The following is a 7,398-nucleotide window of genomic DNA, read 5'->3' on the forward strand; positions in this document are numbered from 1 at the left end:
GGCGCAAGCAGTATTTCGATGGAAACAGGAACTAACCGTCGTCATAAGGCGTGGCTTCGCTCATAAATCGAAATATAAAGGCAAAAAAGACGCCCTTTCGTAGCGTACTGCATTTTATCTGGCGTAGAAAAAATAGTGAAGACAACTAAATACAGCTTGAATGAACGTCACCTGAACAAGCTTGTTGAAATATCCATTCCAACATTAGCCGCCGAAACTCCATTGCGTCCAAAGAAAATGCTTTAAGAGCGTTAGCTCTTACTCATCACGTTTCGAGATTTCGTGTGGTCTGCTATCACCCTGAGATCACAGCGCCATCTGTGGCAGCAACTAGAAAACAGCGCATCTCGATGGATGGATGGATGGATACCGATGCACCCTTTAAATCGGGCGGTGGCTCAAGCCGCCAAGCCATGACTTATGAAATTTTACTCTGCTCTTGATTTTAGCCACCGATCAGATAACCTTCGCTTGGTTACTTCTACCCGCTTTAAATCTACTTTCCCTTCACTGTCCTTAAACCCCAATGCCTTGGACAAATCAGCCCCGCTGCTTTGCACCGTAGGGTGGTGCCCTTTACAGAAAAGTATCAAGTGTTCAGCCGTTTCCTCCTCCTCTCCGCACGCAACGCACAACGTGTCTATCTCGTGGTACCTGACTCTATATGTCTTAGTCCGCAAATCTCCCGTCCTGGCCTCAAACAACAAAGAACTTTCTCTACAATTATCATAGATATTTTCTTTGGCAATTTCCTGCTTAAAAATCCTGTATGTTCCCAGTGCTGATTTGGTCAGCATCTCTGTTTGCCACAAAGCTCTCTCTCTTTCTTTAACCTTTTTCTTAAGTTATAACTGCTTATTTGCCCCCTACTGCTGTCCAGATATTTGCTTGTCAATTGTCTAGTCCACTTTCTCCATTTCGTATCAACATTCCTTATATGCAGGTATCTGAAAACTTTCCTGGCCCACTGCTTTTCCCCCATTTTTCTCAATCGCTCCTCAAATGCTATCTTACTGCTAGCTTCTATGCTCTCGAACGACGCCCATCACATATCACCTTGTACCCCCTGATTTGGCGTATTGCCATGTGCTCCCAAAGCTAGCCTCCCTACGCCACGTTGTTTAATTTCTAATCTTGCTTGAACATCTGGTCGCATGCACAGGACCGCATTACCGAAAGTCAGGCTAGGAACCATCACTCCTTTCCAGATCTCTCTTACCATTTCATACCTATTGTAATTCCACAGTGCCCTATTTTTCTTGACAGCTGCATTCCTACTACCTTTATTCGTTACATATTTTTCATGCTCTGTCAGATACTCAGCGCCGTTATTTATCCACACCCCAAGATACTTGTACTCATCCACTATTTCTAGCGTGCACTCTTGTATTCTATGCTCGCTGACCTCATCATTAAATATTATGACTGCAGATTTTTCCTTACTAAACTTGAAACCTAATCTATCTCCCTCTGTACCACATATGTCTATCAACTTCTGCAAATCTTCCTTGCTGTCAGCCATTAGCACTATATCATCGGCGTATATTGGTTCCGGTAATGACAACAACATGAACAATAAAGGAGACAGAGGACGTTCTTGCCTAAGCCCCCGCTGTATCTCTACAGGCTCTGATACCTTTTTTTCGCCATTTTATAATCACTCTGGTACCTTTATATATATCTTTAAAAGATCAATTACACCATCTTCTACATCCAATGTGCCCAGTATGTCCCACAGATACTCCTGAATAACGTTGTTGCAGGCTCCCTTAATATCCAAAAATGCTAGCCATAGGGGCCTGTGTTCCTTTTCAGCAATCTCTACACGCTGCGTCAATGAAAACAGATTGTCCTCCAACCTCCTTTGTTTCCGGACCCATTTTGTAACTCCCCTAGCACCCCCTCGTTCTCCACCCAAGCCTGCAATCTGTCCTTTATAATCTGCATCACCACCCTGTACACCACAGATGTCACTGTTATGGGACGGTAGTTACTTACGTCAGCTTTGTCCCACTTTCCCTTATATATCATGTTCATTCTACTTAATCGCCATTCATCGGGGACTTTCCCATCCACTATCATTTTATTCACTACCTGTATTAATGTTTGTTTGGATTTTGGTCCTAGCTGCTTTATTAACATAATCGGAATATCATCTGGTCCTGTTGACGTGCCACTAGAAACCTTCTTCTCTGCCCTTTCCCACTCTCTGTGCTCAAGTGAAGCTATTGCAGTAATCGGTCTATCCTCTTTGATAAATTGTGTGCAACATTTCTTTCCTTAAATTTTTCCGTCATCCTTGTTCCTATGTGTTTTATCGCTTCATCCCCTTCTAGTCGAATACCTTGATTTCGCATTGAGCCTTGTAGCGCCATCTATTGTAGCGTTGTAGAAACAAGCATCTGTCGCGTGCCAATGATGACGTCACGGTCCAATATGGTGGATAGAGGTGGAACTCTGTGATTATGACGTCAGGGGACGAAATGGTGGCATAGTTTCAGTTTCTCGAATCCAAGATGGCGACCATTAAAATTAATTGTGCCCGCCCATCTCCCTCCCTTTCACCAAAAATATCTAAAAACTCATAGGAAAACTGTCCCGTTAAGAGACCGCTATACATGTATACACTTGCTGCTGCTGCTGCTGAGAGGAAAAATGAAGAGGAAAGAGCACAGGCATGCCCATTGGCTCAAGCCGAGCCACAGTCGCTGTAACGTGCAGGAAGTAGGAGAGTTGAAAGAGAGGAGAGCAAGGAGTGAAAGAAAAGATGCGCGCTGTAACGCCCCAGGCCGATCCCGGAGTCAGTGCAATACCGGGTCAACCTGAGGAGGAGGTGAAGCAAGCCTCAAGCACTCCGCCACAGTTACAAAATGAGTTTAATATCTTGGGTCTAAATGGGACCCGTATCACATATTAAATCACATACATTTTTCCGCTATTTATACTCCGCCAACAAGGGAAACCAATCCGGGGACAGTTGTATACCGAATTTGGTAGGCAAATTAAACCTTAAGGGTTGTGGTATCGAAAGAAACCAGAATTAAATAGGCAAACATTGTATAGATGCAATTACTAATTGAAGCGTTGCCATATCGCACTGCAAGCCGTATTCTAGGCCCAGCTTGACCCCCCAAACGAATCAAATTTCGTTTGGGACGTATCTTCAGGGGGTGCAACTCGACAAGGGTAGACGTGCATCGCAATTTCTCCGATAGATTGCGCTAGGCGGTGTGCGTGCACCCGTAGCCAAGCATGTTGGCAATCCACCCCATTTCAAAGGGTATTACATTCCCTTTCTCGACACGAGCGGTGCGTTCTTCTTCGCTTTCCTCATCTAGTAAATCAAACAGCTAACGCTCGTTACTTCAACGTCTTCCAGACGGTGGCGGCCTGTCTTCATTTGAACGAGTTTCAAGACGCTGAAAGTGCCAGAGCAGCGAACGTTCAGAAAAAGTTTAAGCGGACCCTGAAAAGATAGCGATGGTCCTCGTGTGTGTCCTTTGTTCTTGTGTCCATGTTTCATCGCGCTGTTTCTTAGTTTAAATGGATTGCCAACTATCCCGGAACCTTGCTCTTCGGTCCAATTCTAGTTCAACAGATCTATTGAAGTTGTTTTTGAGGGTATTCGTGTCAACACCAATATCTCTGCGTTGAGCCAATAATTTACAAATAATTTTTAAAAATCGCTGCTTGAGGTAGCTCGCAACCGATTAAGGTGGGATCACACAGCTCATCGCGTACCCTGACGACGTCAGTGGGCAGTCTGGGCGAGCCCATTGACGTCACCAGGCACACCCAGGGAGTGTGGCCGGATGGTGCGTGGGGGGAACTTTCTGCCTGTTTTCATTGTTAATTTTTTTTCTTGTGTGGCGGCGTGTATGAGTTGAGGGTGGAGGAGGAGTATCATTTTTAATCATCGATATCTTCGATGTTTGTGAAGCTAGCTTAAACATTTTGCGGTGCGGTGACGAGTGATGGAATACCGATCGCTCATGCGCTTTTCTTAGTGTCGGTATGTGCCATTTCATGATCTCTTTAAAGTATTCTTTCCACGCTAAAATTAATTATTTCTGTCAACATGTGGCAAGTGCATTTCCGAAACTGCGCAGCTTCGAATGAAAGTTCCGCAATGCCTTTTGAACAGAGAACGGTACATTTCCCAAGCGAAATAATTGTTTTAAGGGTTCAAGTTCTTCTATGGAGTTGCGATGCCAGTGGCAAGTTCGAAATAAAAAAGTAATTAAAGTAATTAAAGTAAGTTTTCCTTACCCAAACGTGCCTTAAATTGCTTAAGGGGCATAAAATGCACTTCAGATCACTCATTCCTTATAAACGTTTAATGAGAGGAAATTTCGAACGACTGAAAATAATGTGATGTGATTCAAGCTCCTATGGATATGCCTTCTGGCAAGTTTCAATTGCAGGCGCTGAGTGGAACACGATGTAATATAATTCTGAATATTGCCCGAGGAGCCGGTCGACAGTTTCACACAAGCAAGTGACGCCAATGGGCACAGTGTCAAATGTTGAGACGGCATCCATCCCGCCTCTCAACAAAAGCGCCTGCCGGCGTTCGGTGGATTGGTCGGCGGACCCTGTAAGGAGTGCACCGCTCAGTTAGCACTCAATAAAAACCTCCGGTGAGACCAACGACGACGCTAGTACTACCTATGCCAGGGCACCCCCCAAATGTGAATGGCTTTCTAGAGAGCGGAGCCGACGAAACCAGCGGCGGACGGTCACCTGCGAGACAGCAGATGGGTTGGATAGCGACAACTTCACGCCGATGACACAAAGCCAATAGCCGCGCTTCTGTTCGTCTTATCCTTATGTGAAAGAAGCAAAAAGGCAACCTAACATAATGCGCTCCATATGTTCGCTTATCGACACTCACCAGCGGTAAACGCTTACCAGCTTTGTAAATTTTAGTCGATGCCAGCTTGTTTCCGTGGCGGGTAAGTCTAATCAGTCTGCAAGGGTGTGCGTGACATCGCCGACTGACGGCAGCAAATTCAGAAGTTTTTGCGAATTAAAGTAATCATCGAATGAACTTTTGGCCCTGCTTTCATAAAATCAACGGTCGCTTAAATCGCGGAGCGCACATCGGATCAACAACTGTCTGTCGAGCGATGTCAATGAGGCCGGAAGCAGCAGTATCTATTGCCTCATTGGAGAATGCGTAGCTTGCGTTTCTTCATAAGAGTGGTGCGTTGGGCTTGTTGGTTCCTGGTCATATTGGCAACGGTGCGAAGACGGGACGACAGAAAAAACTCACCACAAGCGGCGACTGTCAGCTGGCATTTTCATCCGAGAAGAATATGATTATATACTGCATCGCCGCAACAATAACACAAACAGATTCAGGGCGCATAGCACTGAATGTTGAGATGATAAGCGCATGCCTCGCTCTGATGAAATGAAAGAATTTGATTCTACAACTGCCAAAAAATCTACAAAACGTCAAGGGTAAACAGTGACAAACAACAAAGCAACATTAAATAACGGGGAACTTGCGGCTTTATGCGCGTCATGTCCATGATGATAAAGACATGCTAATTCTTTACGAAGCAACGTCGTAGACGGCGCACTGACACAGCTGTCGTCTTTATTCTTGGCGACAAAAAATTCCCAGATTTCTCGGATATGCTAGCTAAGAAAACTAAAAAAATCACGCGGGCTTGATGAAAGAGGGGAAGGCCTTCTTTGGAGTACACGCGGTGTATTAATGTTTTGGAGCCGGTGGTCGCAGTTGTACCATGCAAATATTGAGAAAGCGACCACCGCCTCCAACTTAGTAATTCCGCGCGCAAACTTTAAAGATTGCCTTCCCCTTCTTGATCTAACCCGCGTCATTAGGAGTTATCTTAGCCACAGTGCCGGAGAAATCTGAAAAAAAACTTTTGTCATCAAGATTAGACGTCAGCTGGGCCAGTGCGCCATCCATCTCGTTGCTTCTTAAAGAAATAGAATCTCTTTATCATCTTAGGCATGGCGCTTGCCAAGCCACAAGCTCACGCTTCTTTAATCTTGTTTCGTTGTTCTCACCTGTTTACACTTGCTTGCTTGTTGCCGCCTGTTTACACCTGTTGGGTAGTTGCCACCATTTGTGCTTTTTTTTTGTCATCAATGTTTAGCAATTGTACAGTCAGTTTGTTCCATGTCATCACAGCGAGGAACGTGCCTATCGCTTCACCATTCTGTACTGTGCGCCTGGAATCTGTTTGTGCTATTGTTGGGTCGATGCGGTATATATTTATGTCCTTCTGAAATAAAAATGGCAGTTGGTAGTCAGCGCTTGTGTTGTACTTTTATGCCGTCCTGTCTTTGCGCTGTTACCAACATGATTGGATTTCATGGTAAGCGAACAGGTAGTGTAGGCTGGCTTTAACCAGGTTCTCCCGCGGGAAATGCTAAATCAAGCACTCATTTAGAGAATACAGGAGTTGATTGCTAAAGAAGCACCATAAAGAAAGAAGGCGATATTGAAATTAAAATCTCCAACAACGGGATGAGCCAAGCGGCATGATTGCGGGCAGGGCGAAATAGACGTCGATGGCTTTTGGTAGGCGGGACCAGAGAAATCAGAACCTCGTTTCGACGGTCTGGACGAGTACTTTGAGCCGAGAACAGAGTGTTTTAGCACCGTCACACGGTAAATACGTTAACTATGGGAACTACGGCTGCATGGCAAAATTAGGCTATGCAAAAAAGGCAATGGTAGCAACGTCAAAGCGTTGCCGTATTGGCCGTACATCTTCAAACGTGAAAGGGTTAACCGTCTTCGCTGACGGAGCAGCAGCTCTGGGCCCAAATGTATATTCCAACTGTGAAGTCGGGGAAGACGACGGCCATTAGTTGATTACACACCACACGCACTGGAGGCACCAGCACACGTACTTCGCACTTCAAAGTTTTCTGAGCTGCGTCATCATTGACACTTCAGCCAGTCAACCATGACGCAATGGAGTCCTCCACCGCTAGCTGAGCCGAGACCGAGATTGCCTGTACAAAATCGTTTGTGCTTAATTAATTAGGCTTTGCACTGCCTCTCTTTTGCGTGATTTGCAGTTATGCCAATAATTGCGACGTATGTATACCCACCATTTCTTTCAAGAGACTACAAGCGCCATGTGGTTTTATGCACGTAGCCTGATTTCAAGGATGTCATATATTCATGCCACACCGAAAGTTGATTTTTTATACGGCAAGGTGTAGGCATTTTATATAGATATTGTGCGTGTGAGTATTGGGCGGTTCCGATCGCTTTTATAATACATGTCAGCCATGTGCTGCACTAGAAAGAGATAATACTGAAAATTAAGCCCGGTCGTTCACCTCAAAACGTATTTAGTTTCGTAGCCCAGGCAGGTTTCAAAGGTGCACTGCGCGGTACGAAAG

The 7,398-nt window shown here is 45.1% G+C and overlaps 1 non-coding gene across 1 annotated transcript; it reads right to left on the bottom strand.

The window, feature by feature from the left end:
• Positions 1 to 2,779: 2,779 nt before the first annotated feature.
• LOC144099659 (U2 spliceosomal RNA) lies at positions 2,780 to 2,966 on the bottom strand. Its single transcript, XR_013307464.1, has one exon. It is a non-coding gene; the product is annotated as a U2 spliceosomal RNA (small nuclear RNA).
• Between the last annotated feature and the right edge of the window lie 4,432 nt (positions 2,967 to 7,398).

Source organism: Amblyomma americanum, chromosome 7 (assembly GCF_052857255.1).
Source record: "Amblyomma americanum isolate KBUSLIRL-KWMA chromosome 7, ASM5285725v1, whole genome shotgun sequence".
NCBI lineage: Eukaryota > Metazoa > Arthropoda > Arachnida > Ixodida > Ixodidae > Amblyomma > Amblyomma americanum.